At 38.9% G+C, this 13,161-nt stretch overlaps 13 non-coding genes across 13 annotated transcripts; all 13 read left to right on the top strand.

The window, feature by feature from the left end:
- The first annotated feature begins 734 nt into the window (after positions 1–734).
- On the top strand, positions 735–950 carry LOC129856211 (small nucleolar RNA U3). The gene has a single exon (XR_008759626.1). It is a non-coding gene; the product is annotated as a small nucleolar RNA U3 (small nucleolar RNA).
- Positions 951–1,750: 800 nt separating this feature from the next.
- Positions 1,751–1,966, top strand: LOC129856292 (small nucleolar RNA U3). The gene has a single exon (XR_008759702.1). It is a non-coding gene; the product is annotated as a small nucleolar RNA U3 (small nucleolar RNA).
- An 800-nt stretch (positions 1,967–2,766) lies between these two features.
- Positions 2,767–2,982, top strand: LOC129856374 (small nucleolar RNA U3). Its single transcript, XR_008759776.1, has one exon. It is a non-coding gene; the product is annotated as a small nucleolar RNA U3 (small nucleolar RNA).
- A 799-nt stretch (positions 2,983–3,781) lies between these two features.
- On the top strand, positions 3,782–3,997 carry LOC129856383 (small nucleolar RNA U3). Its single transcript, XR_008759785.1, has one exon. It is a non-coding gene; the product is annotated as a small nucleolar RNA U3 (small nucleolar RNA).
- Positions 3,998–4,797: 800 nt separating this feature from the next.
- Positions 4,798–5,013, top strand: LOC129856289 (small nucleolar RNA U3). The gene has a single exon (XR_008759699.1). It is a non-coding gene; the product is annotated as a small nucleolar RNA U3 (small nucleolar RNA).
- A 799-nt stretch (positions 5,014–5,812) lies between these two features.
- On the top strand, positions 5,813–6,028 carry LOC129856312 (small nucleolar RNA U3). The gene has a single exon (XR_008759722.1). It is a non-coding gene; the product is annotated as a small nucleolar RNA U3 (small nucleolar RNA).
- An 800-nt stretch (positions 6,029–6,828) lies between these two features.
- On the top strand, positions 6,829–7,044 carry LOC129856371 (small nucleolar RNA U3). The gene has a single exon (XR_008759774.1). It is a non-coding gene; the product is annotated as a small nucleolar RNA U3 (small nucleolar RNA).
- An 800-nt stretch (positions 7,045–7,844) lies between these two features.
- LOC129856269 (small nucleolar RNA U3) lies at positions 7,845–8,060 on the top strand. Its single transcript, XR_008759682.1, has one exon. It is a non-coding gene; the product is annotated as a small nucleolar RNA U3 (small nucleolar RNA).
- Positions 8,061–8,859: 799 nt separating this feature from the next.
- On the top strand, positions 8,860–9,075 carry LOC129856223 (small nucleolar RNA U3). Its single transcript, XR_008759638.1, has one exon. It is a non-coding gene; the product is annotated as a small nucleolar RNA U3 (small nucleolar RNA).
- Positions 9,076–9,875: 800 nt separating this feature from the next.
- On the top strand, positions 9,876–10,091 carry LOC129856268 (small nucleolar RNA U3). Its single transcript, XR_008759681.1, has one exon. It is a non-coding gene; the product is annotated as a small nucleolar RNA U3 (small nucleolar RNA).
- A 799-nt stretch (positions 10,092–10,890) lies between these two features.
- On the top strand, positions 10,891–11,106 carry LOC129856370 (small nucleolar RNA U3). Its single transcript, XR_008759773.1, has one exon. It is a non-coding gene; the product is annotated as a small nucleolar RNA U3 (small nucleolar RNA).
- Positions 11,107–11,906: 800 nt separating this feature from the next.
- LOC129856267 (small nucleolar RNA U3) lies at positions 11,907–12,122 on the top strand. The gene has a single exon (XR_008759680.1). It is a non-coding gene; the product is annotated as a small nucleolar RNA U3 (small nucleolar RNA).
- A 799-nt stretch (positions 12,123–12,921) lies between these two features.
- Positions 12,922–13,137, top strand: LOC129856369 (small nucleolar RNA U3). The gene has a single exon (XR_008759772.1). It is a non-coding gene; the product is annotated as a small nucleolar RNA U3 (small nucleolar RNA).
- The last annotated feature ends 24 nt before the right edge of the window (positions 13,138–13,161 follow it).

The following is a 13,161-nucleotide window of genomic DNA, read 5'->3' as shown; positions in this document are numbered from 1 at the left end:
CCTATAGAATCAGTCCTGAGACCCCAGCATAAATCTTCTTTTTAGTTTTCCGACTTTCATTTATCTCCATGTCCAGCACTTATATTTAGCTTCACAATGAGGTGTTTCACCATTTTCTTTTCAGGACAGCCTTTGACTTTCCTTTGATCTTCTGCGTAGAAGAACCCTGTACATTCTAACAACTCTTGTGTAGCTTGTGAGCATCATAGAGCAAAACATGTTACATGTGCATGTTTGATAGAGTCTCAGCTTTTCATAGATAGGTTTTAGTAGTTTGTAATTCAAACCATTCTGTTTCTACAGATGTTTTTGTAAAAAAAAGACCAGGCCTGGGCCCCTTCGGGATCCGTCTTCGTCTCACGAACACAGCTCTATCTCAGCTACCGTTAATCACACAAACGAACTCTTGGTACCACTGGATGCGGAAGACAAAGACAAATCTGATGGTACAACCCATACGTCTATAGCTAAAACACACAATAATTAAAAGGGGGTAGAATTCCACAAAAATAACCAGCTTTGAAATATGAATGGCTGTCCACCAACATTAGGTCATATTTTACCTGTTGGCAACCAGCATTGTTAACCATATTTCTCATTTGAGGAACCTCGCAATTCTCCATAATTAACATAATTTGATTGCAACAACTGTTGATGCTGAGAATGCAACACAAACCGGTGGTGCAAATGCTCTTTTCAAGATGCTTCACCTTGATCACAACAACTTCCACACCAAGACTATACTTTCAGGGATCATTTCTATAGTTCTTTACTTGAGAAATGTGTGTCTAAAGTGGAAGGTCTCGCTATCCATGATGATGATTCAAGATATTCCCGTTCAGAGCATGAATCTGGTGGCTAGAAATGCCTTTGCTCATTTTTCTTCCACCTTTGATGACTGTTCCTTGTTCTTCAATGAACATGGATGAAGGGAATATGTTCTGAGTGGATGTTAACCATGTACAACAAAAACTACTTAAGTGTCTCCAATGTTCTTATCGTTAATAAAATAAATCCTATTGAATCAGTCCTGAGACCCCAGCATAAATCTTCTTTTTAGTTTTCTGACATTCATTTATCTCCATGTCCAGCACTTATATTTAGCTTCACAGTGAGGTGTTTCACCATTTTCCTTTCAGGACAACCTTTGACTTTCCTTTGATCTTCTGCGTATAAAAACCCTGTACCTTCTAACAACTCTTGTGTAGCTTGTGAGCATCATAGAGCAAAACATGTTACATGTGCATGTTCGATAGAGTCTCAGCTTTTCATAGATAGGTTTTAGTAGTTTGTAATTCAAACCATTCTGTTTCTACAGATGTTTTTGTAAAAAAAAAGACCCGGCCTGGGCCCCTTCGGGAACCGTCTTCGTCTCACGAACACAGCTCTATCTCAGCTACCGTTAATCACACAGACGAACTCTTGGTACCACTGGATGCGGAAGACAAAGACAAATCTGATGGTACAACCCATACGTCTATAGCTAAAACACACAATAATTAAAAGGGGGTAGAATTCCACAAAAATAACCAGCTTTGAAATATGAATGGCTGTCCACCAACATTAGGTCATATTTTACCTGTTGGCAACCAGCATCGTTGACCATATTTCTCATTTGAGGAACGTCACAATTCTCCATAATTAACATAATTTGATTGCAACAACTGTTGATGCTGAGAATGCAACACAAACCGGTGGTGCGAATGCTCTTTTCAAGATGCTTCACCTTGATCACAACAACTTCCACACCAAGACTATACTTTCAGGGATTATTTCTATAGTTCTTTATTTGAGAAATGTGTGTCTAAAGTGGAAGGTCTCGCTATCCATGATGATGAATCAAGATATTCCCATTCAGAGCATGAATCTGGTGTCTAGAAATGACTTTGCTCTTTTTTCTTCCACCTTTGATGACTGTTCGTTGTTCTTCAATGAACATGGATGAAGGGAATATGTTCTGAGTGGATGTTAACCATGTACAACAAAACCTACTGAAGTGTCTCCAATGTTCTTATCGTTAATAAAATAAATCCTATTGAATCAGTCCTGAGACCCCAGCATAAATCTTCTTTTTAGTTTTCTGACATTCATTTATCTCCATGTCCAGCACTTATATTTAGCTTCACAGTGAGGTGTTTCACCATTTTCCTTTCAGGACAACCTTTGACTTTCCTTTGATCTTCTGCGTATAAAAACCCTGTACCTTCTAACAACTCTTGTGTAGCTTGTGAGCATCATAGAGCAAAACATGTTACATGTGCATGTTCGATAGAGTCTCAGCTTTTCATAGATAGGTTTTAGTAGTTTGTAATTCAAACCATTCTGTTTCTACAGATGTTTTTGTAAAAAAAAAGACCCGGCCTGGGCCCCTTCGGGATCCGTCTTCGTCTCACGAACACAGCTCTATCTCAGCTACCGTTAATCACACAGACGAACTCTTGGTACCACTGGATGCGGAAGACAAAGACAAATCTGATGGTACAACCCATACATCTATAGCTAAAACACACAATAATTAAAAGGGGGTAGAATTCCACAAAAATAACCAGCTTTGAAATATGGATGTCTGTCCACCAACATTAGGTCATATTTTACCTGTTGGCAACCAGCATCGTTGACCATATTTCTCATTTGAGGAACCTCGCAATTCTCCATAATTAACATAATTTGATTGCAACAACTGTTGATGCTGAGAATGCAACACAAACCGGTGGTGCAAATGCTCTTCTCAAGATCCTTCACCTTGATCACAACAACTTCCACACCAAGACTATACTTTCAGGGATCATTTCTATAGTTCTTTACTTGAGAAATGTGTGTCAAAAGTGGAAGGTCTCGCTATCCATGATGATGATTCAAGATATTCCCGTTCAGAGCATGAATCTGGTGGCTAGAAATGACTTTGCTCATTTTTCTTCCACCTTTGATGACTGTTCCTTGTTCTTCAATGAACATGGATGAAGGGAATATGTCCTGAGTGGATGTTAACCATGTACAACAAAAACTACTGAAGTGTCTCCAATGTTCTTATCGTTAATAAAATAAATCCTATAGAATCAGTCCTGAGACCCCAGCATAAATCTTCTTTTTAGTTTTCCGACTTTCATTTATCTCCATGTCCAGCACTTATATTTAGCTTCACAATGAGGTGTTTCACCATTTTCTTTTCAGGACAGCCTTTGACTTTCCTTTGATCTTCTGCGTAGAAGAACCCTGTACATTCTAACAACTCTTGTGTAGCTTGTGAGCATCATAGAGCAAAACATGTTACATGTGCATGTTTGATAGAGTCTCAGCTTTTCATAGATAGGTTTTAGTAGTTTGTAATTCAAACCATTCTGTTTCTACAGATGTTTTTGTAAAAAAAAGACCAGGCCTGGGCCCCTTCGGGATCCGTCTTCGTCTCACGAACACAGCTCTATCTCAGCTACCGTTAATCACACAAACGAACTCTTGGTACCACTGGATGCGGAAGACAAAGACAAATCTGATGGTACAACCCATACGTCTATAGCTAAAACACACAATAATTAAAAGGGGGTAGAATTCCACAAAAATAACCAGCTTTGAAATATGAATGGCTGTCCACCAACATTAGGTCATATTTTACCTGTTGGCAACCAGCATTGTTAACCATATTTCTCATTTGAGGAACCTCGCAATTCTCCATAATTAACATAATTTGATTGCAACAACTGTTGATGCTGAGAATGCAACACAAACCGGTGGTGCAAATGCTCTTTTCAAGATGCTTCACCTTGATCACAACAACTTCCACACCAAGACTATACTTTCAGGGATCATTTCTATAGTTCTTTACTTGAGAAATGTGTGTCAAAAGTGGAAGGTCTCGCTATCCATGATGATGATTCAAGATATTCCCGTTCAGAGCATGAATCTGGTGGCTAGAAATGCCTTTGCTCATTTTTCTTCCACCTTTGATGACTGTTCCTTGTTCTTCAATGAACATGGATGAAGGGAATATGTTCTGAGTGGATGTTAACCATGTACAACAAAAACTACTTAAGTGTCTCCAATGTTCTTATCGTTAATAAAATAAATCCTATTGAATCAGTCCTGAGACCCCAGCATAAATCTTCTTTTTAGTTTTCTGACATTCATTTATCTCCATGTCCAGCACTTATATTTAGCTTCACAGTGAGGTGTTTCACCATTTTCCTTTCAGGACAACCTTTGACTTTCCTTTGATCTTCTGCGTATAAAAACCCTGTACCTTCTAACAACTCTTGTGTAGCTTGTGAGCATCATAGAGCAAAACATGTTACATGTGCATGTTCGATAGAGTCTCAGCTTTTCATAGATAGGTTTTAGTAGTTTGTAATTCAAACCATTCTGTTTCTACAGATGTTTTTGTAAAAAAAAAGACCCGGCCTGGGCCCCTTCGGGATCCGTCTTCGTCTCACGAACACAGCTCTATCTCAGCTACCGTTAATCACACAGACGAACTCTTGGTACCACTGGATGCGGAAGACAAAGACAAATCTGATGGTACAACCCATACGTCTATAGCTAAAACACACAATAATTAAAAGGGGGTAGAATTCCACAAAAATAACCAGCTTTGAAATATGAATGGCTGTCCACCAACATTAGGTCATATTTTACCTGTTGGCAACCAGCATCGTTGACCATATTTCTCATTTGAGGAACGTCACAATTCTCCATAATTAACATAATTTGATTGCAACAACTGTTGATGCTGAGAATGCAACACAAACCGGTGGTGCGAATGCTCTTTTCAAGATGCTTCACCTTGATCACAACAACTTCCACACCAAGACTATACTTTCAGGGATTATTTCTATAGTTCTTTAATTGAGAAATGTGTGTCTAAAGTGGAAGGTCTCGCTATCCATGATGATGAATCAAGATATTCCCATTCAGAGCATGAATCTGGTGTCTAGAAATGACTTTGCTCTTTTTTCTTCCACCTTTGATGACTGTTCCTTGTTCTTCAATGAACATGGATGAAGGGAATATGTTCTGAGTGGATGTTAACCATGTACAACAAAACCTACTGAAGTGTCTCCAATGTTCTTATCGTTAATAAAATAAATCCTATAGAATCAGTCCTGAGACCCCAGCATAAATCTTCTTTTTAGTTTTCTGACTTTCATTTATCTCCATGTCCAGCACTTATATTTAGCTTCACAGTGAGGTGTTTCACCATTTTCCTTTCAGGACAACCTTTGACTTTCCTTTGATCTTTTGCGTAGAAGAACCCTGTACCTTCTAACAACTCTTGTGTAGCTTGTGAGCATCATAGAGCAAAACATGTTACATGTGCATGTTCGATAGAGTCTCAGCTTTTCATAGATAGGTTTTAGTAGTTTGTAATTCAAACCATTCTGTTTCTACAGATGTTTTTGTAAAAAAAAGACCCGGCCTGGGCCCCTTCGGGATCCGTCTTCGTCTCACGAACACAGCTCTATCTCAGCTACCGTTAATAACACAGACTAACTCTTGGTACCACTGGATGCGGAAGACAAAGACAAATCTGATGGTACAACCCATACGTCTATAGCTAAAACACACAATAATTAAAAGGGGGTAGAATTCCACAAAAATAACCAGCTTTGAAATATGAATGGCTGTCCACCAACATTAGGTCATATTTTACCTGTTGGCAACCAGCATCGTTGACCATATTTCTCATTTGAGGAACCTCGCAATTCTCCATAATTAACATAATTTGATTGCAACAACTGTTGATGCTGAGAATGCAACACAAACCGGTGGTGCAAATGCTCTTTTCAAGATGCTTCACCTTGATCACAACAACTTCCACACCAAGACTATGCTTTCAAGAATTATTTCTATAGTTCTTTACTTGAGAAATGTGTGTCTAAAGTGGAAGGTCTCGCTATCCGTGATGATGTTTCAAGATATTCCCATTCAGAGCATGAATCTGGTGGCTAGAAATGACTTTGCTCATTTTTCTTCCACCTTTGATGACTGTTCCTTGTTCTTCAATGAACATGGATGAAGGGAATATGTTCTGATTGGATGTTAACCATGTACAACAAAAACTACTGGAATGTCTTCAATGTTCTTATCGTTAATAAAATATATCCTATAGAATCAGTCCTGAGACCCCAGCATAAATCTTCTTTTTAGTTTTCTGACTTTCATTTATCTCCATGTCCAGCACTTATATATAGCTTCACAATGAGGTGTTTCACCATTTTCCTTTCAGGACAAACTTTGACCTTTCCTTTGATCTTCTGCGTAGAAGACCCCTGTACCTTATAACAACTCTTGTGTAGCTTGTGAGCATCATAGAGCAAAACATGTTACATGTGCATGTTCGATAGAGTCTCAGCTTTTCATAGATAGGTTTTAGTAGTTTGTAATTCAAACCATTCTGTTTCTACAGATGTTTTTGTAAAAAAAAGACCCGGCCTGGGCCCCTTCGGGATCCGTCTTCGTCTCACGAACACAGCTCTATCTCAGCTACCGTTAATCACACAGACGAACTCTTGGTACCACTGGATGCGGAAGACAAAGACAAATCTGATGGTACAACCCATACGTCTATAGCTAAAACACACAATAATTAAAAGGGGGTAGAATTCCACAAAAATAACCAGCTTTGAAATATGGATGGCTGTCCACCAGCATTAGGTCATATTTTACCTGTTGGCAACCAGCATCGTTGACCATATTTCTCATTTGAGGAACCTCGCAATTCTCCATAATTAACATAATTTGATTGCAACAACTGTTGATGCTGAGAATGCAACACAAACCGGTGGTGCAAATGCTCTTTTCAAGACGCTTCACCTTGATCACAACAATGTCCACACCAGGACTATACTTTCAGGGATCATTTCTATAGTTCTTTACTTGAGAAATGTCTGTCTGAAGTGGCAGGTCTCGCAATCCATGATGATGATTCAAGATATTCCTGTTCAGAGCATGAATCTGGTGGCTAGAAATGACTTTGCTCATTTTTCTTCCACCTTTGATGACTGTTCCTTGTTCTTAAATGAACATGGATGAAGGGAATATGTTCTGAGTGGATGTTAACCATGTACAACAAAAACTACTGAAATGTCTTCAATGTTCTTATCGTTAATAAAATAAATCCTATAGAATCAGTCCTGAGACCCCAGCATAAATCTTCTTTTTAGTTTTCCGACTTTCATTTATCTCCATGTCCAGCACTTATATTTAGCTTCACAATGAGGTGTTTCACCATTTTCCTTTCAGGACAACCTTTGACCTTCCTTTGATCTTCTGCGTAGAAGACCCCTGTACCTTATAACAACTCTTGTGTAGCTTGTGAGAATCATAGAGCAAAACATGTTACATGTGCATGTTCAATAGAGTCTCAGCTTTTCATAGATAGGTTTTAGTAGTTTGTAATTCAAACCATTCTGTTTCTACAGATGTTTTTGTAAAAAAAAAGACCCGGCCTGGGCCCCTTCGGGATCCGTCTTCGTCTCACGAACACAGCTCTATCTCAGCTACCGTTAATCACACAGACGAACTCTTGGTACCACTGGATGCGGAAGACAAAGACAAATCTGATGGTACAACCCATACGTCTATAGCTAAAACACACAATAATTAAAAGGGGGTAGAATTCCACAAAAATAACCAGCTTTGAAATATGAATGGCTGTCCACCAACATTAGGTCATATTTTACCTGTTGGCAACCAGCATCGTTGACCATATTTCTCATTTGAGGAACCTCGCAATTCTCCATAATTAACATAATTTGTTTGCAACAACTGTTGATGCTGAGAATGCAACACAAACCGGTGGTGCAAATGCTCTTTTCAAGATGCTTCACCTTGATCACAACAACTTCCACACCTAGACTATACTTTCAGGGATAATTTCTATAGTTCTTTACTTGAGAAATGTGTGTCTAAAGTGGAAGGTCTCGCTATCCATGATGATGTTTCAAGATATTCCCATTCAGAGCATGAATCTGGTGGCTAGAAATGACTTTGCTCATTTTTCTTCCACCTTTGATGACTGTTCCTTGTTCTTCAATGAACATGGATGAAGGGAATATGTTCTGAGTGGATGTTAACCATGTACAACAAAAACTACTGAAATGTCTACAATGTTATTATCGTTAATAAAATAAATCCTATAGAATCAGTCCTGAGACCCCAGCATAAATCTTCTTTTTAGTTTACCGACTTTCCTTTATCTCCATGTCCAGCACTTATATTTAGCTTCACAATGAGGTGTTTCACCATTTTCCTTTCAGGACAACCTTTGACCTTCCTTTGATCTTCTGCGTAGAAGACCCCTGTACCTTCTAACAACTCTTGTGTAGCTTGTGAGCATCATAGAGCAAAACATGTTACATGTGCATGTTCGATAGAGTCTCAGCTTTTCATAGATAGGTTTTAGTAGTTTGTAATTCAAACCATTCTGTTTCTACAGATGTTTTTGTAAAAAAAAGACCCGGCCTGGGCCCCTTCGGGATCCGTCTTCGTCTCACGAACACAGCTCTATCTCAGCTACCGTTAATCACACAGACGAACTCTTGGTACCACTGGATGCGGAAGACAAAGACAAATCTGATGGTACAACCCATACGTCTATAGCTAAAACACACAATAATTAAAAGGGGGTAGAATTCCACAAAAATAACCAGCTTTGAAATATGGATGGCTGTCCACCAGCATTAGGTCATATTTTACCTGTTGGCAACCAGCATCGTTGACCATATTTCTCATTTGAGGAACCTCGCAATTCTCCATAATTAACATAATTTGATTGCAACAACTGTTGATGCTGAGAATGCAACACAAACCGGTGGTGCAAATGCTCTTTTCAAGACGCTTCACCTTGATCACAACAATGTCCACACCAGGACTATACTTTCAGGGATCATTTCTATAGTTCTTTACTTGAGAAATGTCTGTCTGAAGTGGCAGGTCTCGCAATCCAGGATGATGATTCAAGATATTCCTGTTCAGAGCATGAATCTGGTGGCTAGAAATGACTTTGCTCATTTTTCTTCCACCTTTGATGACTGTTCCTTGTTCTTAAATGAACATGGATGAAGGGAATATGTTCTGAGTGGATGTTAACCATGTACAACAAAAACTACTGAAATGTCTTCAATGTTCTTATCGTTAATAAAATAAATCCTATAGAATCAGTCCTGAGACCCCAGCATAAATCTTCTTTTTAGTTTTCCGACTTTCATTTATCTCCATGTCCAGCACTTATATTTAGCTTCACAATGAGGTGTTTCACCATTTTCCTTTCAGGACAACCTTTGACCTTCCTTTGATCTTCTGCGTAGAAGACCCCTGTACCTTATAACAACTCTTGTGTAGCTTGTGAGAATCATAGAGCAAAACATGTTACATGTGCATGTTCAATAGAGTCTCAGCTTTTCATAGATAGGTTTTAGTAGTTTGTAATTCAAACCATTCTGTTTCTACAGATGTTTTTGTAAAAAAAAAGACCCGGCCTGGGCCCCTTCGGGATCCGTCTTCGTCTCACGAACACAGCTCTATCTCAGCTACCGTTAATCACACAGACGAACTCTTGGTACCACTGGATGCGGAAGACAAAGACAAATCTGATGGTACAACCCATACGTCTATAGCTAAAACACACAATAATTAAAAGGGGGTAGAATTCCACAAAAATAACCAGCTTTGAAATATGAATGGCTGTCCACCAACATTAGGTCATATTTTACCTGTTGGCAACCAGCATCGTTGACCATATTTCTCATTTGAGGAACCTCGCAATTCTCCATAATTAACATAATTTGTTTGCAACAACTGTTGATGCTGAGAATGCAACACAAACCGGTGGTGCAAATGCTCTTTTCAAGATGCTTCACCTTGATCACAACAACTTCCACACCTAGACTATACTTTCAGGGATAATTTCTATAGTTCTTTACTTGAGAAATGTGTGTCTAAAGTGGAAGGTCTCGCTATCCATGATGATGTTTCAAGATATTCCCATTCAGAGCATGAATCTGGTGGCTAGAAATGACTTTGCTCATTTTTCTTCCACCTTTGATGACTGTTCCTTGTTCTTCAATGAACATGGATGAAGGGAATATGTTCTGAGTGGATGTTAACCATGTACAACAAAAACTACTGAAATGTCTACAATGTTATTATCGTTAATAAAATAAATCCTATAGAATCAGTCCTGAGACCCCAGCATAAATCTTCTTTTTAGTTTACCGACTTTCCTTTATCTCCATGTCCAGCACTTATATTTAGCTTCACAATGAGGTGTTTCACCATTTTCCTTTCAGGACAACCTTTGACCTTCCTTTGATCTTCTGCGTAGAAGACCCCTGTACCTTCTAACAACTCTTGTGTAGCTTGTGAGCATCATAGAGCAAAACATGTTACATGTGCATGTTCGATAGAGTCTCAGCTTTTCATAGATAGGTTTTAGTAGTTTGTAATTCAAACCATTCTGTTTCTACAGATGTTTTTGTAAAAAAAAGACCCGGCCTGGGCCCCTTCGGGATCCGTCTTCGTCTCACGAACACAGCTCTATCTCAGCTACCGTTAATCACACAGACGAACTCTTGGTACCACTGGATGCGGAAGACAAAGACAAATCTGATGGTACAACCCATACGTCTATAGCTAAAACACACAATAATTAAAAGGGGGTAGAATTCCACAAAAATAACCAGCTTTGAAATATGGATGGCTGTCCACCAGCATTAGGTCATATTTTACCTGTTGGCAACCAGCATCGTTGACCATATTTCTCATTTGAGGAACCTCGCAATTCTCCATAATTAACATAATTTGATTGCAACAACTGTTGATGCTGAGAATGCAACACAAACCGGTGGTGCAAATGCTCTTTTCAAGACGCTTCACCTTGATCACAACAATGTCCACACCAGGACTATACTTTCAGGGATCATTTCTATAGTTCTTTACTTGAGAAATGTCTGTCTGAAGTGGCAGGTCTCGCAATCCATGATGATGATTCAAGATATTCCTGTTCAGAGCATGAATCTGGTGGCTAGAAATGACTTTGCTCATTTTTCTTCCACCTTTGATGACTGTTCCTTGTTCTTAAATGAACATGGATGAAGGGAATATGTTCTGAGTGGATGTTAACCATGTACAACAAAAACTACTGAAATGTCTTCAATGTTCTTATCGTTAATAAAATAAATCCTATAGAATCAGTCCTGAGACCCCAGCATAAATCTTCTTTTTAGTTTTCCGACTTTCATTTATCTCCATGTCCAGCACTTATATTTAGCTTCACAATGAGGTGTTTCACCATTTTCCTTTCAGGACAACCTTTGACCTTCCTTTGATCTTCTGCGTAGAAGACCCCTGTACCTTATAACAACTCTTGTGTAGCTTGTGAGAATCATAGAGCAAAACATGTTACATGTGCATGTTCAATAGAGTCTCAGCTTTTCATAGATAGGTTTTAGTAGTTTGTAATTCAAACCATTCTGTTTCTACAGATGTTTTTGTAAAAAAAAAGACCCGGCCTGGGCCCCTTCGGGATCCGTCTTCGTCTCACGAACACAGCTCTATCTCAGCTACCGTTAATCACACAGACGAACTCTTGGTACCACTGGATGCGGAAGACAAAGACAAATCTGATGGTACAACCCATACGTCTATAGCTAAAACACACAATAATTAAAAGGGGGTAGAATTCCACAAAAATAACCAGCTTTGAAATATGAATGGCTGTCCACCAACATTAGGTCATATTTTACCTGTTGGCAACCAGCATCGTTGACCATATTTCTCATTTGAGGAACCTCGCAATTCTCCATAATTAACATAATTTGTTTGCAACAACTGTTGATGCTGAGAATGCAACACAAACCGGTGGTGCAAATGCTCTTTTCAAGATGCTTCACCTTGATCACAACAACTTCCACACCTAGACTATACTTTCAGGGATAATTTCTATAGTTCTTTACTTGAGAAATGTGTGTCTAAAGTGGAAGGTCTCGCTATCCATGATGATGTTTCAAGATATTCCCATTCAGAGCATGAATCTGGTGGCTAGAAATGACTTTGCTCATTTTTCTTCCACCTTTGATGACTGTTCCTTGTTCTTCAATGAACATGGATGAAGGGAATATGTTCTGAGTGGATGTTAACCATGTACAACAAAAACTACTGAAATGTCTACAATGTTATTATCGTTAATAAAATAAATCCTATAGAATCAGTCCTGAGACCCCAGCATAAATCTTCTTTTTAGTTTACCGACTTTCCTTTATCTCCATGTCCAGCACTTATATTTAGCTTCACAATGAGGTGTTTCACCATTTTCCTTTCAGGACAACCTTTGACCTTCCTTTGATCTTCTGCGTAGAAGACCCCTGTACCTTCTAACAACTCTTGTGTAGCTTGTGAGCATCATAGAGCAAAACATGTTACATGTGCATGTTCGATAGAGTCTCAGCTTTTCATAGATAGGTTTTAGTAGTTTGTAATTCAAACCATTCTGTTTCTACAGATGTTTTTGTAAAAAAAAGACCCGGCCTGGGCCCCTTCGGGATCCGTCTTCGTCTCACGAACACAGCTCTATCTCAGCTACCGTTAATCACACAGACGAACTCTTGGTACCACTGGATGCGGAAGACAAAGACAAATCTGATGGTACAACCCATACGTCTATAGCTAAAACACACAATAATTAAAAGGGGGTAGAATTCCACAAAAATAACCAGCTTTGAAATATGGATGGCTGTCCACCAGCATTAGGTCATATTTTACCTGTTGGCAACCAGCATCGTTGACCATATTTCTCATTTGAGGAACCTCGCAATTCTCCATAATTAACATAATTTGATTGCAACAACTGTTGATGCTGAGAATGCAACACAAACCGGTGGTGCAAATGCTCTTTTCAAGACGCTTCACCTTGATCACAACAATGTCCACACCAGGACTATACTTTCAGGGATCATTTCTATAGTTCTTTACTTGAGAAATGTCTGTCTGAAGTGGCAGGTCTCGCAATCCATGATGATGATTCAAGATATTCCTGTTCAGAGCATGAATCTGGTGGCTAGAAATGACTTTGCTCATTTTTCTTCCACCTTTGATGACTGTTCCTTGTTCTTAAATGAACATGGATGAAGGGAATATGTTCTGAGTGGATGTTAACCATGTACAACAAAAACT

This window comes from Salvelinus fontinalis, chromosome 5 (genome assembly GCF_029448725.1).
Source record: "Salvelinus fontinalis isolate EN_2023a chromosome 5, ASM2944872v1, whole genome shotgun sequence".
Classification (NCBI taxonomy): domain Eukaryota; kingdom Metazoa; phylum Chordata; class Actinopteri; order Salmoniformes; family Salmonidae; genus Salvelinus; species Salvelinus fontinalis.
The sequence above is the reverse complement of the archived record's forward strand: the minus strand, read 5'-3'. Positions and strand labels throughout refer to the sequence as shown.